The sequence below is a fragment of the Anguilla anguilla genome, chromosome 7 (assembly GCF_013347855.1).
Source record: "Anguilla anguilla isolate fAngAng1 chromosome 7, fAngAng1.pri, whole genome shotgun sequence".
NCBI classification, from domain to species: domain Eukaryota; kingdom Metazoa; phylum Chordata; class Actinopteri; order Anguilliformes; family Anguillidae; genus Anguilla; species Anguilla anguilla.
Genome location: NC_049207.1, coordinates 4119331 through 4140230, shown reverse-complemented (window position 1 = coordinate 4140230; position 20900 = coordinate 4119331). Strand labels below are relative to the sequence as shown.

General features: G+C 45.0%; 1 protein-coding gene across 2 annotated transcripts in view; it reads right to left on the bottom strand.

Moving 5' to 3' along the window:
* The window catches only part of syt1a (synaptotagmin Ia), a 231418-nt gene that overhangs the window by 176272 nt on the left and 34246 nt on the right, over positions 1–20900 (bottom strand). For both annotated transcript variants that reach the window (XM_035426718.1, XM_035426717.1), the window contains exon 2: positions 7681–7903. The gene's annotated coding sequence lies outside the window, so the exon portion shown is untranslated. The remainder of the gene's footprint in view (positions 1–7680; positions 7904–20900) is intronic.

Sequence of the window (20900 nt, the reverse complement as noted above, 5' to 3'; positions counted from 1 at the left end):
CGCACCGCAGGCAAGCTTTGGAAGCGCATTTAACGAGCTTTTCGCAGAAATCCAGAGGCTTCAGCAAGGGACGGTGATATTTTAACCCATCACTCGTTCGAGGCCTGTCACAAATACAAAATGGCTGGTCTGACCTGGCTTTAATAATTTAGAACTTCCCCGAGGATCCGAGTCTGTTCAGTTTAATGGGAGCATGCACTGTATGCAGGGTTAGGCAGCTCTGGTCCTCAAGTGCAAAGGATGGCTCTGTGTTTGAACCCCTATCTGCATAATTAGATTAACAATCAGGCTAAACAAACGCAAGAGCCCCACGTGCTCGGAGATACTCGGTGCTTCGCCATTCAGACCGTATAATCAGCCACTGACTCTTAATTATCCATAAAAGTGTGTAATTTTAAAAAATGCTAATTTTATTGGAAATGGTTTCCAACAGCAAAATATTACCATCTCTAATTCAGTGTAGAATATGAGTCAGATAATGGGTGGTTGATGAGTCAAAAACACCCTCATACAAGTGAATAATATTGTTGAATATTTGTGGCAGTTAATTGTCATTTTCCTCCTGGTAATGGCGTGCAAACAGGTGAATGTATTTAGAAGTTCCACTGATGCAGTGTAAATGGCATACATCTGCACGCTTTTATGGTGCTAATTTTTAACAGACATTTTAAATTCCTGATCTTTTCACAATCAAACCAGGCTGCTGCAGTTAACATCAAACTGCTGAAATTCAGGGATTGTTTAACGAATCAGAGCGAGTTTTTTTGTTTTTGTTGTTTTTTTCTTGTGAAACAACTCGGCGCATAAGAACACTGGCATGCTGCGTCCTTTTGTGGTATTCTAAATGGTTGGGGGAGGGGGGGGCGTCTGGGTAGTGTAGAGGTATAAGCACTCGCCTACCACCGCAGAGACCCGGGTTCAATCCCTGGCAGCGGTACTTCTTCCATGGTCAGACATTCCTACGAACACAATTGGCAGTGTTCACGGGTGGGAAGCTGGTGAGGGTATGAGCCCTGAGTCGTTGCATTAGCGACTCCTACTGGTTGGTCGGGGCGCCTGTTGAGCAGGGAGGGGATCTGAGGGAGATTTCGTGAACCTCCGCACGCGTTACGCACTCCCAGTGAAACTCCTCGCTGTCAGGTGAAAAGAAGCGGCTGACGACTCCACATGTGTCGGAGGAGGCGTGTGGTAGTCTACACCCTCCCCAGACCAACAGAGGATAGTGCACCGACCAGGACCGTGATTCACACGGGGAATTGGTATAACGACTAAACTGGGGAGAAAATGGGAGAAAAATGGCAACAAAAAAAATGGTTCGTGGACGATCCCCAAGACCAGGCTCAATCAGCATTAGCAGTGAGAGCTCCTGCGCCTCGAATTTAACACTAAGCCCCACCCGAGGCCAGCTTCTGGGGATTTAAAGCCACCTGTGTCCTGCACGTGACCGCAGAAACACCGCTACCTTCCGAAAAAAAACACAATGTTACCGTCCCGATCTGGAACTGGAATCAAACTCATCTGGTCTCAAATTGCCTCAGCCCTCCTCGAACCTCAGCCCCTGGCTCGGACACAAATCGCCGCTGATTCCTGGACGGCTGGAGTCGGACGCGAGCGAGCCGGGCTTGATTACAGGCTGCCATTACAGAGCCATTTTCCAATCTACAGCCGGCTCAGAAAGTGGCCTCGTCTCAAAATGATAGAAAAGCAAAGAGCTGCGGTCTGATGCTGCCTGTGATTAGTGTTATTCACTGTCACTTTAAAAGGAAAAAAAACACATACTAATTCGATGCCATACAAACATGAACACAATTACGTACTCAGCTAACAATGATCCCGTTGGTTTGCACACAGAAAATGGAGAGCTTTCCTATAGTATTGACTGGAGTGTGAAACACACAGCAAACTCCATATTGTGGACTGTGAGTTACTGTATATATTGCCATTTATGGTGAACGTATGGTGTCATTTGAATACATACATATTGTACCGTGATGCACCAAAATCTTTTTTTGGCTTCCTGAATGTGGCCATGACTACTGGCTGTAGTTAGGACTGAGGTATTATTATGATTTTTTTTTTTTTTTTAAACAACCTGAGGCACAGGTACGTAGCATCACTTAATGTTCTGCATCGGTGCTTTATGAGGTATCTGCGGAGAGCAGAGATAATGTGCAGTGGAGAAAAATCTATTAGCGCGCTGATGAAAAGAGACTGGGCCCGATGACGGACTCGGCCCATCTTGTTATGATGCAAAGCCCTTTCTGAGCTAATCAGCTTGTTTTCTGTGCAGGAATGAGCCGCAGAGTAGCCTCTCTTCTTCATGCTCATTATCCGTAATTCACAAATATCAAGGAGCCGGCTATGAGAGAGAGAGAGAGAGAGAGAGAGGGAGAGAATGAGAGAGAGAGAGAGAGGGGGAAGGACAGAGAGAGAGAGAGAGAGGGACAGTGAGTGAGTGAGTGAGTGAGTGAGAGAGAGAGAGAGTGAGTGAGTGAAAGAGAGAGAGAGAGAGGGAGAGTGAGAGAGAGAGAGAATGAGAGAGAGAGACAGACGGGTGAAGCGAAGGAGCAGGGACAGTTTGCCCTGTCTGTTCAGTGAATCACCCACAGGGCCCAAGCGCATCAGTCACCGGACGCTGCCTGAAGTGTGTTTTAGGTTTCATTCAAACAAAATAAAAGTAACTTAAGCGCTGAAAAAACGAATATAGATTTATTGGGGCTTACAACGCACGGGTAGAATAACTAGCCGGGCAGCAAAGAAGGCTACTGCAGTATGGTCTATTTTTCTTTGCTCTTGCGCTGGTTATTCTACCGGTGTGTCTAGCCCAATAAATCTACATTATTTGTTTTCAGCACTAACGTTTTTCCCCAACATCTTGTTCATTTGCTCGCCTTTTTGTGAACACTTGGATTTGTTTCACTTCCTCACACTTCTCGGGTCTAATTTAAGCACAGACTTAAGGGTTAACCTGTGACACTGAGAGCATGAGACCCATTCCCTACCCACAATGCAATGCTGCGGTTTGTACGCATGTAAATGCTCTTAATTATAATGTCATGCTTCACATTACATTCATTTAGCGGTCGCTCTTGTCCTGAAGGACAATGTAGGAGAGCACAAGTGCCCTCAAATGATTTATACGAGCACTAGGCCAGACCAGGCAAACAACGTTTCCAGACCCGCCAATTAATTTTTCTGAGCAAGAAACGAAATTATTCTAAATACATACAGACTACATCTAGAACAAGCTCCAAAAGGGAAAAGAACATCCAATCAACCAAAAAATAATTCCACAATGAATACAAAAGGTAGGTGCGCTGAGGAGGATATCGGAGAGGAACGAAGACGCAGTCTGAACAGACGGGTCCTTTGGTCTGTGTCAGGCTATAGCCAATGATTCAGCCATCCTGGCTACCACCGCAAGTTTGTTGCTCCACTGGGGGACCAGTACAGCCATGCATTATGACTGGGAGATAATTTATATATTGTTTTGCTCAGATAGAGAAGCAGCTAAACTGGACAAATAAATAAGAGGAAATTAGAGGAATCTAATCATGGAAGCTAATGGCAGCATCACAGTAATTTTGAGCACTGCTAAATCCCCACCCTACCCACCCTCCCTCCCCACCCCACCCCACCCAGAAACATTTAAAAAACGGCTGTCCATGGCCATCTGAACACACACGGGGGACTTCGGAGGATTCGTTCAACCCGCCGCGTTCGAGGCCCAGGAGCATCGCGTCAGGAACGTGACAGTTGAGCCGAACGGCAGCTCGTCGCACCCGAGCTAATAAGGAAGCAGACTGCTGGTGAACCGCCATTTAATTTCCCTCAGAGCAAGGCTGCGTGGCGCCTCTCCGATACGGGGGATTGTGACTTCATTACGCTGCCGTATTAAAGCCAGCCGGAATCTGTCTGAGCCACTTAAAACCAGCACTTTGCCCGGGAAGTGGTGTCTTGGGTCCTATCATTTTTTTTTTTTGACATTTTAATAAATGAGGCTTTTGTAAAGCAAAAACATGTTTCCACTGCCGAAAGAACCTCCCCCCCACCACCCCCCCCCCCCCCCCCCCCCCCCCCCCCCCCCTCCTCCTCCTCCTGGGGGGACAGACTCGAGACTGGCTCTACGACCAACACAGACGCTCTAGATTTATTCAAATGAATAGGAACATATGTTAATTCACAAGTCTTTCCGTCATTTTGAAATGCACTTTTCATTTTCATCTCCGTGGCGGTCCAAGACCATCTCCTGAGCAACCTTCCTCTGCCATAATGCAATAATGGAACAGTTTTTCAACCCCAATTGGATTCTTAATTTTTCAGTTCCCAAGAGAATGTACTCTCGTCCCATCCCATAATCATAAAAATGCACAATAATAAAGAAAAAAAATATTAGAAATAAACACAGGCCTAGATTTTTATCAACTACGGTTTTTTTAAACTTTGACTTGCAAATGAATGTAGTTCCAACAGCGTTGTTTCTAATGTAATTTTTTTTTCTTAAACAGTTCAGTGATCAGCGAACACATGTTGTGAAATGTTGTTTTGACTTGCAGATTGGTACTTGGCTTGAGATTGGTATTTTGATGTCGCGTTTTGACTTGGAGATTGGCATTTGCTTTGAGATTGGTATTTTGATGTCGCATTTTGACTTACAGATTGGTATTTGGTTTGAGATTGGTATTTTGATGTCGCATTTTGACTTACAGATTGGTATTTGGTTTGAGATTGGTATTTCGATGTTGTGTTTTGACTTGCAGATTGGCATTTGGTTAAAAAAATAATGCAGCACCAGCTTTCATCCCCAAAGAATCCTCTCATTTCAAGACATGCAATTTTCTGTCTTAATTGTGATTTAATGCCTTGGAAATGCCAAACCACACTACATTCATTACGAATGTGTGCCAGACAATGCCTGTCCATTCTTGCCACTCCCAGCCAAAGAGCCTTCACCGAATTAAATGTTTTATTCTTTTAATCACATTTGTATTTTTTTTTTTTTGAGGTTCTGAATACGCAACTGACAAAAAGCTCCATCAGACTTCAGAAAATAACGGATTTGATTGCTCGTTAGATCTTAAAGAATCTTAAAGCAATTAGCCACGAACGCTGAACGACAAATATTTTCATCTCCGCTGATCCACGAGCCGTGCTCAGTACATTCGGAGGAAGTGCCAGTGTCCAGCTCGGACTTGCCCCCTTAACACAAAATGGCCGCTTCTCTAAGCACGAAAACGGTGAGGGAGAAACTAGACTAAAAAAATAATCTAGTAATACCGCCTCGCGTTTGTATGCCTCCGCCAACCAAGGCAAAAATCTGTTTTGTGAGGTCACAATGACCTTGACTTTTAACCACCAAAATCTAATCAGTTCTTCTTTGAGTCCAAGTGGACGTTTGTGCCAAATGTGAAGGAATTCCTTCAAGGTGTTTCTGAAATATCGCGTTCACGAGAATCGGGAGGGACGGACGGATGGACAGACAGATGGAAGGACGGACGGACAACCCGAAGAAATGCCTCCGGCCATGGCCGTGCTGGCGCGGAGGCATAAAAAAACACCCAATGAAAGGATCAGCGCTGCTCTGCTTTAATCAGCCACACGCCGGGCGCAGGTGTGACCTCCGAATCATTTAACGCTTCGGCCCGCATTCTGCTTTTATCCGTGACGGCGGCGCGGGCGGTGCAAAATGGCCGCCGCTAATGCAATAAAGAGGCGCCAGGGCGCGCTTTCACGGTCCCCACGCGCACCTGGGCTCTCAGACACAGGTGTTTATTGGAGTTTACCGTCACTTGGCGGCTTACGCGGTCATTAAGAGGCGCCACGCTACCCCCGCAGGCGACACCTCCGATGTATGCAGAGCTGAGGGACCGCAGAATGCCTATAGATTTCCCCTGGTAACTAGCATGCGCTAGCAGACCGCCATTATATAAACATGTAATATCTAAACGCGTGTGTTTCACCCCCCCTCCCTCTCCTTTACTGATAGCGAGGTAGATTCATTTAATTAGTTAGGTTCGTGCGCAGCCTCGCATTCAGGAACTGGATATAAACTCTTAAACTAAACTTTTTTTCTTTTTTTTTTTCCTTTCTTTTTTTTTTTTAGTTTTGTTTATCTTCGAAAGCGCTGTCATCACACTTGACAAAACCCATTGAAGAGGGGTCTCCCGTGAGTACTGCGATAACGCTAATTAAAAAAACCGGCGGCGATATCGCTTTCCTTTTTCTTGTTGCAGCTTGAGACACGACGGAAGTCCCGAGCTAACGTTTCCAGTCGAGTGGAACAGGCTCAGTTTCCTGTTCCCAATCATGTGGAACAGGCTCTGTTCCAAACTCAGGGGTCTGCAGCATCGGCGGACCCAACGGTGTCCCAGCACCAACTGTGTTTAAGATGGATTATTAACGGACTCCCTTACCTACAGCGCAGTGACACACATTTTATGAACGTATTCGTTTTTAAACATAGATCTTTTTCCAGAGGTAATTTAGATTAGAGGGAGTAGTGTAATGTCGCGTTGAGCAGGTGTGATGTAGTCCTTATCACAGAACAGCTTTAGCATGTTGTGTGCAGCCTTTTACACAGGTATAATTTATTCTGGAGCGCAGTCAGGAAATGCTCCCAGTTGACATTCACAAGATGCAGAGCCCAAACTCATGTTTCCGATATTTTCTGTAATTATCTTGACGTCCGTATTTCAAGTAGTGAAAAATTACACATGGGTAATTCCAATTACCTCACTGTTCCCACACAGCCTTCCAAATGAATATACGTTCAACGGTCGTCTCGGCAACGGAACGCTCTTTAACGGTTTCCTCCAACAGTTTTGACTTAAAAGTTCCTGCCACAAACTAAGCACGAAAGGCACTGAACAAACCAAATTCAAACGCAAAAGCCCACACTTTTCGTTTTGTGAAGAATGAGAGCCCTCATTTGTAAGTTAATTTGACGAGTGTACCCAACACTAGGGGCCCTTTTGAATTTCCTACCTTTTGTAGGATACTGGTTTTGTTGTACAGATGGAGCTCATATGCATACAATTTAATGCAGGGCTGCATTAGTGGCCGCTTAGGAGCACGGCTGAGAAGCATAGATTTAGGTACGGGGGGGGGGGGGGGGGGGGGAGGGTTGGGGTAGAGCTATCGGTGCCAGTTATGCCTGGTATGTGGAAAGACTCCCATTAGCACAGGGGCTTTGGATCGCATCGGCTGCCGCTCTGCATTTTCGCCTGTAATCAACGTCCGGGAATCCTCTCGTTTCAAGATGTGCAATTTCCTGTCTTAATGGTGATCTAATGCCCTGGAAATGGCGAACCTAAAACGGTAATTTGCTTACGCCACGCTACATTCATTACGAATGTGTGCCGAACAACGCATTCCCCATTCTCTCCACGCCGAGCCCAGCCAAAGAGCTTTCACCGATTTAAAATTTTTAAAAAAAAGAAACACATTTGTAATTTCTTTTGAGGTTCTGAATACGCAATTAACAAAATAGCGGCACCAGACTTCCCCTTCAGAAAATAACGGATTGATTGCTCGTTAGATCTTAATGAATAAGCAATTAGCCGCGAACGCTGAACGGCGAATATTTTCATCTCCGCTGATCGGCACCCGCGCGCCGAGCTCGGAGCGTCGGGGGGAATGAGGTGAGGGACGGCAGGCGCGGCGAGTCAGTCGCAGGCTTACCGCAGGGCCCTCGCCGTGAAGGAACGCGCTTTTTAACGTGCCGTTCGTGGACTCGAGCGCCGGGTCACGTGGTCCTCTGCTCCAGTTTCAGCGCGGGAAGCGGGTTACGTAAGCCGCCAGCTGCGTCGCCTGATCTCGCGTGATCTCGTGTGGTCTCGCGTGATCTCGTGGTCTTTTCTGGATCGATCTACCGACTCTACGGTTCGCCGCTTGTTGGACGCCTCTGGAAAAAAAAAGAAATCAGTGTGTAAACACACAAGCAGTCCTTTAACCCAGCCAGACACACACACACACGCACGCACGCACGCACGCACGCACGCACACACACACACACACACACACACACCATCGCTCAGAAGATGAACATCCTCGCACAGGACACCTGTTATAAACAAGCTGAAATAAACAAACTCTGACAAAGTGATTAATTGGCCTGCTGCACACTGATCAAACACAATTACAAAGGTAATCCATAGCAGGTTTGGGTATATCCAACAAAAAACACTTCCCCTGGATTTTGTTCTTCAGGTGATGTTTTCCGGAAGACAGCTTTAAATTAACATTTTAAGCACTCTGCCACATTAATTTAGGTCAAAATGTTAAGGAATACCTGCAAGCTCAAGTCTTAGTCATAGATTTCAGATAACAACCCCTCGATGCCCTTGAGAAGTGATTATTAGCATTATATGAAAGATAGTTATCAGTAAGGTCACCATTACAAGCAAACACACTGAATTTAAAAATGTCCCATTTCTTAGGCCTCGCGTGTGCTGTGATTGGCTCACAGTGATATCACAGGTGACCATTTACCACAACATACAGTACAGCAGGCCAATAAGGAGACAGACATCAGCTGTGTGACATTTCAAAGCACGCACAGAGTCTCGGGGATCTGCCTCTGCTGCAATTAATTTAATTTTAGCAGCATTTACATTTCACAAAAGCTCCCACATGAATGAAGACTAATAATAATTCATTTAAGGCCTGTTCCTCAGTGGAATTTTATAGATGACCCAGTTTACTTCAAGACAAAGCAGCACCTCAGCACAGCTCAAAAATAATACATTTTATTACATTACTAGTAGCACAGCACTGCTTCATATTATTTTGTGGTTCAGATATCCAGCTACAAGTTAGACCATAAAACTGGACTAAATTTGTACTCTGAGATTGAAAAAAAAAAATGGCATAGCCAGCTGGACAGCTATGTCTGAGCTGGCTAGCAAACTGGCGACCTAGAATTTTTAACAACTAGCCAGACAGCTTGCTACTTTGTCACATGTACACTTATTCCTGGGATGGCTAACTTGTTTGTTAGCTGCATTCAGATGTTCAACTAGCAGAAGTACATTAACTGGATTTCCAGTGCCATACAAAACAGTTATATCTAGCAAGCTTGCCATCTACTGCTAGCTGCTTCCTCGGCCAACCCAAGCTAGTTAGTTTGCCACATGTAGCATGTGTCATTTATAAGTGGACTTACAGTACGAGGGATAGCTTCCTCTTCCTATAGGTACTAATATTAAAATTACAATTCAAAAGGAACAACTCCTGCTCAAAAATGGCCTGTTTACTTGGATTAATGTTATACAAAATACAGAGCACGTCTGTTCCATTTCATGTACAGCCGGCCAACGCTAGCTCATAAATTTCAGGTCTTTACACATTAGGTGTGAGACTCACACATTTCAGAATCAATCTCCCACTCAACACCGAGGTCCAGAAATCTCACATATTTTTTTTTATGACAGCTAAAGCTTGCAGCATCTTGGGCGCCACATTTAGCATAATTAGCCAATATTGTCATTTCATTAAAACACATTATCCAGTCTGAACTACCCAGGTGAAGATCAGTCAGGTAGCAATACACATTACTATGGAATAAAGGCTACCAGTTCAGTAAAAACAGCTCACTTCAAAACTGCATGCCCACTTACATTAGCCTTATAAAGAATACATACAATACGTAGTAATGCGGACAGAATCAACAGCTGTTAATCTCCACAATTCGAGATCGCCTTCTGCGACATCAGCACAAATGACACATAAAAGCTGCATGACCTGGGCCAATGTATGGCTGAGTGTTAGATCTGATACACAGATAACCACTGTAGAGCCAAACAAGTGTTTGAATCTTTACCCAGGGCAGTCACACAATGAATGCATGTTATGATTAATAAATTCATGAATCATTACTGATTACATCAAGGCTGTTGTATTATACATATTTGTGAATCACCCCAATGTCACCTTTATTTGCTGTCAGTTCTACAGACAGCTTGGAGGTTTAGGTGACCGTTCTCACATTACATCGCGTTATTAACTGACCGAAACCAATATGTCACGCCCACACTATTATATTATAAACTAAACAGCATGGATCAATTGTCTTTGACTTCTAAAATTCATAAACATTCTGCATGCTAGACTAAAAAAAACACAAACATCTTAACAAAAACAATTATTGCATTTGTCAAAAAAAGCAGTTTCTAAGAATTTGCCTGCAAATCAGAATCTTGCCATCAAAGTGACAGTTACAACTAAAACTTTGCCAATCTGTTTCGCAGAAAATACACAAGCTACACCCCCAAAGCAATGGCTGCGTGTGCTTTTCCACATTTGTTAAAGTGATTTGGGCCTGGGCTGTTTCTTCTATAGCCTTTTTAAGATCTGCAGTATATCATTATATGACACATACAGTATTTAGCCTGTAACTAACAATTCCCCATGGATCTTGCGATATCCAGGAAGTCTAGGAGGCAATGCTGCTTCGGGGCCAATTAGATTGAGATGAAGAAGGGAATCAAATCAGCATAAAACATTTGATGATGGCCAACGATACAGGCCATGGACACACCGGATAGAGACTCTGAGCTCTAAGGACGGCTGTGCTCACCCCTTAGGCTAGCAGACTGTGGTGCAGTGTAGTATAATGGGGGAAACACTGGGCTTGTAACCTAAAGGCTGCAGGTTCGATTCCTGGATACGACACTGCCGTTGTACTTTACTTTGCACTTTGCATTTTTGACTCTTTAATAAACCTATTTGTAAATAAATCCCATTTTGTGTTTGACTCCTTTATCTTATGGCCATTTTTCCTAACTCCTTTATCTTATGGCCAGGGTCGTAACATCCACATTGGTGCATATTCTAACGTGTAAGCCAGAAGCCGCTCCCTCACATTCTGGGCTAGACTGCATATTGCCGGTCAGCTTCCTGAAACACCCCCTGTGATGGACAGGCAGGCGATAACAGGGACCGGTGCACTGGAGCATGCTGGGTCGTGGAAGCGGGCCTGCACAGCTGTTGACATTTGCCAGGCCCTCGGCTGGCCGAGCAGTCCTTGACATTTCCAGCCGGTTTGAGCGCGGCCATTCCTCTTAAGCAGTCAGAGACGAAACACAACAGCGACCAATCAAACCGCAGCATCTTCTGTCATGTAAAAAATGGCAAATGGTGAAATGCTTTTTTTTTGTCTATTTTCTTTATACTTTGTGTAAGACTGTAGATTGTCAACTACTGAGTTAGATATCACATTACAACAAGAATAACAAACTCCACTGAGTCCAGATAGTGATTGGCTAAATGTGCAAATTAAATTAAATTAAAGGCCATATTTAATGACATTACCTTACCTTAATAACCAAAAAAATCTAAAGTCACAACAAACAAGTACTTTTGTGTATGTTCAACTGGCAACATTTTATCCTGATAGCATAAAAGGATTAAGGATTAAGCACAGATTTGAAACAGGGCAAAGCAGCTGGTGAATGTCAGGTGGTACCCCTGTAAAATACATCGATGGACAGCTGCATCGCAAAATAAACTGGTAATATCTGCTGAGACAACTGGAGCGAACAGCTGCTATTCTGTCAGCTCTTGGCAATTTAGGTACAAAGCCAGTGCAACATTCATCAACTGACCATTCTTATGTTATAAGTTGCTTTATATTTATATTGCATTTATATTTATATTGTATTGCATATCTAATGAAACTCACTCACAGATTTAACCTTCACTGCATTTTCACAAGGGCACAAAGATGTTCATTTTAAAAGTGTACTTTCAACATTTGGCAGTTATAGAGTTTAAAAATGATTCAGATGTGAGAGCATATTCTCGGCTAGTGAGGGTAGGAAATTAGGGGAAACATCGGTGGCAGAAAATGAAGGATCCCTGAATTCAATTAACACACTTAAGGACAAGATAAAGAGGATGCCCCACTGGCGATCTCCACTTTAAGAGGCGAGAAGGGGCTCTGTTTGATTGGTCTCCCCAGGGCCATCTTACCTACTCCTCTGGGAACAGAAATAGCCCAACCTTGAAGGGGGGGGGGGGGGGGGGAAAGGAGGAGAGAGAGCTGGCGATGAACGTATCAGATGGTTTGTCCATGGATGCTACAGACAGCGTATGCCTTTGTCCCCCTTTGCCCCCTCCTACAGAGCATTGGGGGGGGGGGGGGGGGTTACCAAGTTAGCCAAGTATGACTGACAGCCACAATGGACCAATAAAAAAAGGTAAAAAATCACATGACCAATGAGGCACAGGCTGTGGTGAAGGTTGGGTGATTGATAAAGGTGTCAGACTCGGGCACCATGGCAACGGGGGCAGGGCCTTTAATATGGTGAGTAGTTAAGCTCTCTACGTTGCCCCCTGCTTTTCTTAGGGAGTCACTGCAACCCAGCCCAGTGAAATTATCACAAGTTACCACCATTTAGCAGACACTCTTATCCAGAACTTACAGAATTGGTGAAATAGTGTTAGTGAAATGTTTCAGAATTATACAGTATGCAGTGTGAATAAACAAAAGTAAACTAGCGAAACACAAGCTGGGAGGAGTCAGTAACATATTATTTTTAACTGGCAAAGGAAACTTGCTAACTTGTTAAAAACTCAAACAGAAGTAGGGCACATGGTGATAATGACTCTAAATTTATCATTTCCATGCGCTCTATTATGTGTTAGCATCAGCATAAAAGCTCCTCCAGTCAGGGATGCAACACTGGCATAGAAAGCCGCGTGTTTGCTGTGACAGGCGTCGTGAGCTAGTCTGGTCTGCTTATATAACGTCCCTAAACACGCCCCGGCGATGCAGTCAGAGTCACGCCTCCTCTGCAGAAACAACAAAAAGCCCAGCGCACTGCATGCGATCAACTGCCGTTTAGAATTCCCCAGACGGTGCCCACGGTAACCGATTTAAATCCTCACAGAGACGAGCGCTTCTCCAGAGAGACACACACACAGGAGCCTGGATTATCTGTGAAATGTTTTAGAAAAACCCGGTCGTGTTTTTTGGGACTGGGCGGGGCGTGTGACCGCCGGATGCTCCTCTGCCCCCCCCCCGTGGAGCTGTAGGGCTGTGGGACAGGGGGTCAGTGGTGTTGGGACGGGGGGTTTGCTCAGTGGAATGGGACAGGGGAGGCACTGACCTGGCACGTGCATGCATGCACACACGCACTGGCATATACCACACATAACATGATTATACGGTAGTCACAGTGGCAATTTATTTAGGTGACAGGTATATAAACTTGATTTAATATTGAAGAACAGCTACTTTCCTTTGGAATAAATACATTTTAAGATTATGCGTTACATTTTTTTCTTGAGTTATTTCAGTGCGCTAAAAACCTTGAGTTAAACAGCAGCTTTCCTTTAGTAATGCTGGCACTCCCCAGCAGAATTACAAAACCCAAGCGATCTATAAAGGGTTAAACCATACATCATTCCCGCAGTGTAATTTCACCGGCGAATGGCCCTTTGTGACACACTGTTAGCCGAGCTGAAATTCCTATCAGAGCAAAAAATTCCGCTCTGCGACGTGGGGTCGGACGAAATGAATCCCTCGCGCCGCGGACCGGCTAAAACCCTCAGCCGCGCTTCCCCCGCCAGAAACGCACTCCACCGGAGAACGAGCGTGATCGATCTCCGGCGCACGCAAACCGGGGAGTAATAAACTCCGCGGTGAAGCTAAACAAATAACAAAATGGACGCTTATCAGGGGGAAGGGGGAATAAGCAGAGCCATAGCTCACCCGCTCCACGCGTGCCTCTGCGCCCGGCCTCCTGGACCGGCACTCGCTTTGGAAAGGGAAACGGAAAAGGAACCTTTAGGAAACCCTTTAGGAACTTGACCTTCGGTCCTTTTAAACTCTCCCAGCGAAAAAAAAAATGTATGAAACAAATATGAAACTAAATATTAAAATATGACATGCAAAGAATGCTAATCCTGAGGATATGATATTGCACTGAAAATACTACCACTACACTTTCTTATGTGAAACATTATGTGCTCTGGGGCATATTTACACCTGTGACAGACTCGAGCAACATGAACTTGAGTCCCAAACTCCACGATCTGAAGGGAGGGTTTGAGGTGGGGGTTGGTTTGAGGGTGATTTCCATGTTACACTGAGTACATTCACACACTGTGCATTTTGTCCATGTGCATTTTATTTACAAAAAAAAAAAGGGTAGAATATCTAGAATAAAACACCAGGGAATGCTGCGTAACTACAAGCGGGTTTGATAAATTGTGCTTTGGGATGCTTAATCAGTGATACATATTTCTAATTATGAACGAGGAAAACATATATTAAGTTGTCAATGTTCATTCCAAAATTATTTCCATCAGCCGCTAATGAGTTTGTGATTAAATTATGTTTTATTGTAAAATTGACCTTCTATCCGTTTAAGAAAAGACTACACGAGTATTCGTTAAACTGATGATTAATTAAATACCAGAGGAAACACTGCATTATGCTCCGGGGTGAAATCAGGCTCACGCTTTCAGCACCTGCCATTTCCCCCTGCTTGTACATTTGAGACTGTGTCTGCTGCTGGTGCAGGTGCTTCAGGAAAGGAAACCTGTCAGGCCAATATCATAACCTGCAAAATTACAGGATTCAGACGCTGATTTAATTAAGCAGCCTCACCGATTACCTTAATGGTACCACAACCCACGACCCCAAGCCCAGAGCTAACCCTAATCTTAGAGTTAAAAGCCACACGCGTGTGTGAGAGCGTGTGCATTTATTTATATTTATTCATAATATATATATATATTCATTAATATTCATTCCAGTGTGTGAGTACGGGCCGAAGTACGGGCTGTCTGTATCATCTCAGCGGCTCACGATACAGCTTCAGCCAACGTGCAGAAAAACAAGCAAAGGCTGGCAGTGCCACCGCTATTACCTGTTTACAGTTTACAGTGCGTATTGTTTACAGGCAAACGCAATTACCGGCCTGTCAACGTGTGAGCAAACTAAGCTTAGGTGTTAACCAGACCCACGCTTCATTTACATTTACTGTATTTACTGACATATAAGCCTTCACAGCTGTGATTAAACCTTCCTGCACACTGACCTATAAACTCCGAAGACCCGCCCCCCCCCCCTCCCCCCTCCCCCCCAGTATGCGGAACGTCCCAGAAGGCTGGCTGACGTTTCTGCTTAAGAGATCGAGCTGTCGCCTCCCTGTGACCCCGGGCGTATATTTGGACAGCGTGGTAAGAGGGACGAATGAATGAATAATAACACACTCCCCCCCCCCTAAACACAGGAGATGGGGGGACGGGGGGGGGCACGGTTTTCTTCTGGAAGCTCCGCTCCGGCATCTGACCCAGAAAAACACCGGTGACGGGAGATCCCTGACAGCCCAACGCGGCGCGTGCGGGCGGAGTAAACACAAGCGCCTGCACCAGCTCCAGCGTAATTACAGCGCAGACACACCAAGAAACAACGACTGAGGAAGAAATCCGGCCCTAAGTATGAACCGCGTAACAGCGGAGGCTGCTCGTAACGTTTCCCTGTTTTTTGGGGGGGTTTTTTTTGGGGGGTGGGGGGAGGTTTGGGCAGCATTGCTAAGCCTCAGCAGGGGGAGCGGGACAGATGGACGGAGGACACGGTTCGCTCTGAGGACGAGTTTCAAAGCAGCCGCCCTTGAGTCACGGCGGCCTGACGGCAGACGCGGGACCTGCGAGCGAGACTCACGCAAAAGTGCCGGGGCCTCATCGCGTGTGAGTGAGATCCACCGCAAACCCGAGCGTGACTCAGACGTGAGAACAAACTGCTGCACTGTCCTGTCCTCACCAAAGTGTTCCCTGTCCAATACCTGTATTTCCTAGTCCTGTCCTGTCCCATCTCATCTCATCTCATACGATGGAGGATACGAATGTTTCGCCCTGTCCTGCCCAATCGCGTCAAATTATTTTTCCTGTCATGTTCTGTCCTCCATACTGTATTCTAATCTGTCGTGATGCTTATCAGTAAATAACTTGGAGGCACACTGAAATGAACAAATGTCTGTGTACTTACTGGAAGATACTATATCTCAACAAAACTGTTTCAATGTATTAAAAAAAGCCAAATTGTACAAAAAAAAACACCTCTCTATAATTCTACAAAATCACAATTTTCGGTATTCCAAAACGCCTTATGGGATTATAATTTAATACAATTCTGTCCTTAAAAAATGGATTCCTTGAAAAGTAGAGAGGAGAGAAAGAGAGGAGTAAGAGAGAGAGAGAGACAGGAGTAAGAGAGAGAGAAAGAGAGGAGAGAGAAGAGGGGAGAGGGGTGAGAGAGAGAGAGAGAGAGACAGGAGTAAGAGGGAGAGAGAGAGAGACAGGAGTAAGAGGGAGAGAGAGATGGAAAGAGGGACAGGAGTAAGAGAGGGAGAGAGAGATGGAAAGAGGGACAGGAGTAAGAGAGGGAGAGAGAGATGGAAAGAGGGACAGGAGTAAGAGAGGGAGAGAGAGATGGAAAGAGGGACAGGAGTAAGAGAGGGAGAGAGAGAGAGAGAGAGACAGGAGTAAGAGAGGGAGAGAGAGATGGAAAGAGGGACAGGAGTAAGAGAGGGAGAGAGAGAGGGAGAGAGAGAGGGAGAGAGAGAGAGAGAGACAGAGATACTCTGAAGACTCTGAAGACAGTCATACTAAAATGAGCTCCTGAACTTCTACATTTTTTTGTTTATAAAATGAGATAACCCAAAGAAAAACTAACAAAAGCTTTAATTTAAACATAATATAAAACATATTATAGAACACATGTTCTGTAATTAAACAAGGAAACCCTAATAATTTAACAGAAAGAAGAATGAGCAAACAGATAGCCTAGCCTAGCCTAGCATCAGATATAAAAGATCAACTTAGACAGAGCAAAGAGGACCAAAAAGACAAGTAAAGGACAATACAAGTAAGACAACCATTTACAGGACATCTGGACAAGGGGAGATAATTTTCTGAAGGAAGAGAAATTTTTAGTGTTTACAAAATAAAAAACAAGGACATTCACCAACAAAAAAGGACAGCAGGGACTGTTTTTGGGGATAACCCAAGGCAGATCTGTGTACCACCCCCCACACTGGAGGTAGGCAACCAAAAGCCAAAAGATCCTGAGAGAATAAGTGATATTAATTAATACATCCATAAATTTATAGTAATAAAAATCCAGATTGTACCTATGACAGCTAGCTAATCAGCTAACATTAGCTGGGAAAACTGACAGTTGTGTGAGTTTTGACAGTTGGGGAGTTTTGACAGTTGGCCCTTCCTCTGATTGGATAGCTGAGCTGCCTGTATTGTGTGATACATTGTAACAAAATGGCAGGAGCAGCAGCAGCAGCAGTAGCAGTAGCCAGCCACCCCTTTCAGTTCCCACCAGAGATCCATACAGAGAGTGGCAGAATGATATACAAGCAAAAAATCCAGAGAGAGAATCCAGAGACCCTGTTTAAAGACTGCAGTCAAATTAAGGGAAAAGATGTAATTACAAACTTGCTGTTCTATACAGAGTACACATCAGCATGGCATTCAGCTCTCTGCAAACATTATAAATATGTCACGAAAAGGGGAATTTGCAAAGGACGCCAGATATATATGTTTGAGGACAGTGAAAAGACCACAGAAAACAGACAATTGACTGTTAATATTACCAGAATGGCACAGTAATGGTGCAAGGAAGTGAGGCTGCCCTCATGGCCTTTGAAAATGCCTTCGACTCCCTAAAAAGCCAGGCAGAGTGTGAGAGAGCAGAACACAGAAATCTGACTACTGGGGCACACAAAACAGAGGGAGAAACAGAGCTTCCTCAAAGCCTCACTGCCACTACAGAGAGCAAAGCCCCGCAAACTGACACCCCTCCCCCAACCCCGCGCATCAACACCAAGGTAGCCCAGATGAGAGACAGCCTCTCCCTAATGGAGGTGGAGCTTGTGGAGCTGAGAGAACGCATGCAGGCTCACATCACCTCAAACACAAGCACTGAGTTTCTTAAAGACCAGCTCAGCCAAGTTAAAAACCAGCTGAAGGCATCAGTACAGGAGCTGAAAGGGGAAAATGAGCTCTTGTTCCAGGACAGACAGGCACTAAAAAAAGAATTAGCAGAGGTAAAAGACGAGATGAGGAGAGAGCTGGTGGGGCTCAGACAAGAGATACACCAGAGAGATATTATGATAGAGACTCTAAGAGCAGAGATACATTCTCTCCCTGGCCCCCTAAATCCCCCCCACACTGAGCAGCTCCAGTCCACACCCAGCCCCCCCGAGCCAAATAGACAAACTGCTGCAGAGGGTAATGCTGCCCCTTCCTCTGACCTCAGCACCCCTGCAGCCCCCAGCGTACAGGCTGCTGAAACATCCAGCCAACAGAGCCCTGCACCTAATCCTACAGCACCACACACACACACAGATATAGCTATCCTATTGACTCCAATGGAAAATTTCTGCAAGAGCAAAAACTCTTTCCAGGACGGAGAGTAACAAAATTTTGGTGTCCGAAAACGCAGGACGCATTCCGAATTCTCTCAGACCCAGAATTTGGTACACCTGCGCACATAATAATTCACACCGGCACCAACGACCTAAGATCAGAGCAAGAGAGAGTCGGAGGGCTGGTGTGCAGAGTAGCAGAGCGGGCCACGGAGGCCTTCCCCAACTCCAAAATCATCATTTCTACTCTGCTGCCCCGTAAGGACATCCACCCGGCCACCATTCTGAGAGTAAATACTGACATCTCCAGAGGATGTGCTCTCCTACCTAATGTGCACCTGGCTCACCACTCCACCATCTCACCCCATGTCTTATATGATCACATACACCTAAACAAGCATGCAGTCAGCCAGTTTGCCAGAACACTGAAAGATGTAGCACTAGGCAGGCACATTCACTCGTCGAGGGAATACAGAGAAGAGCCCCCAAGCTACCGCACACCCATCAGAACCCCACCCACCCACAGACGTTCCCTGAGACCCCATTCTCCGCCAGGATACCAGGTACACCAGTACAGCCTACCCAGACCGGCTCACCGCCCACCTCCACCCGGACCAACCCACCGCCCACCTCCACCTGGACCAACTCACCGCCCACCTCCACCAGGACCGGCTCACCGCCCACCTCCACCTGGACTGGCTCACCGCCCACCCCACCGGACCAGCTCACCGCCCACCTCCACCTGGACCAGCTCACCGCCCACCTCCACCTGGACCGGCTCACCGCCCACCTCCACCAGGACCAGCTCACTGCGCACCCCACCCAGACCAGCTCACTGCGCACCCCACCCAGACCAGCTCACCGCCCACCTCCACTCGGTCCGGCTCACCGCCACCTCCACCCGGACCGGCCCACGCCCCATCCCCAGCCACTACGCCCAGAGCATCCCCACTGCATCAGGGACCTGCCCCACAGCACAGCAGCAGCAGCAGCAGCAACACAGCTATGCTGAAGCCCTCAGAGGACAACAGGACACACTGGAGATTGGTGAAATCAAACAATTGCTGCAATACATCTGCAATAAATTGATTTAAACAGATTAAGTAAAAAAAATATATATATATAAGTATAAATATATTAAATGCATGTGTATGTTAATGTACACATAGGTATAGGTTAAGGTACACATATGTATGTATATTATGCATACTCACAGGTCTCCATAAAGAGGCAAAGAGTTGTAATAATACACCCTAGAAGTTTTTGAATTATCACTATTATAGTTACAAATGTTTTTACTGGTTTATCTCATTTTAAACAAAAAATGTTAATTTATTTAATATGACTTCATTTACAATAAGTATGTGGAACATCCAAGGTCTGAAATCATCAGCCTTTGGACTAAAGACCTTACACCATGATTTCCAAAACAGCATAAAAGAAAAGGATATTATCATTTTGCAGGAAACATGGTGTAAGGCAGCCATGGTCACCCACTGTCCCCCAGACTACAGAGAGATCATCATACCCTCCCAAAAGATTATCACTATACATCAGGGCAGGGACTCAGGGGGAATAATAATCTGGTACAAATCAAAATTACACAATTTTATAGATCCCTTAAAAATTGGCAAACATTATTTATGGATTAAAATCAAGAAAGGTCTTATTCTTTCAGAAAAAGATGTATTTCTCTGTGCCATATACATCCCTCCCTCAGAGTCCCCATACTACACAGAAGATATGTTCCCTGAATTAGAAAGTGAGGCAAACCATTTCCAGGCCCAGGGAAATGTGCTCATATGCGGGGACCTGAATGCAAGAACAGGAACACAACTTGATTGTACCAGCACACAGGGAGATTACTATATAACTAAAAAAATGCCCTTTCTTAACAATTCTCCCTATTCCCACAGAAACAACCATGATCATGTAATCAACAAAAATGGAAGAGAACTCTTACAACTCTGTCGAAGTCTGGGTCTGTACATCGTCAACGGTAGGTTACGAGGGATTCATTAGGAAGATATACATTTTGCTCACCTCTTGGGAATAGTACAGTAGATTATATGATAACAGATTTAGACCCTTTCTCTCTCAGAGCATTCACTGTTAAGCCTCTAACCCCTCTGTCTGACCACAGTCAAATTACTGTGATTTTCAAAAGGACAGAAATTAACAATACTACACACACAAAGCCCAGTAAGCTGTTAAATATAAGAAAATCATACAGATGGGTTCAAAACAGTGAAGAAGAATTCCAGAAAGCAATTAGAGATCAAGAAATTCAAACACTTTTAGACACCTTTCTGGACAACCCATATATTCACAGTATAGAAGGAGTCAATCTGGCAGTAAAAAATGTCAATGCTATCTTTGAAAAAACAGCAGAAAAATCACAATTAAAAATGAAAAATAAACTGAAACCTCATCTCAAAAAAGAGGACAAATGGTTTGACCAAGACTGTCAAAACATCCGAAAAGAACTAAGAAAATTGTCAAATCAAAAAC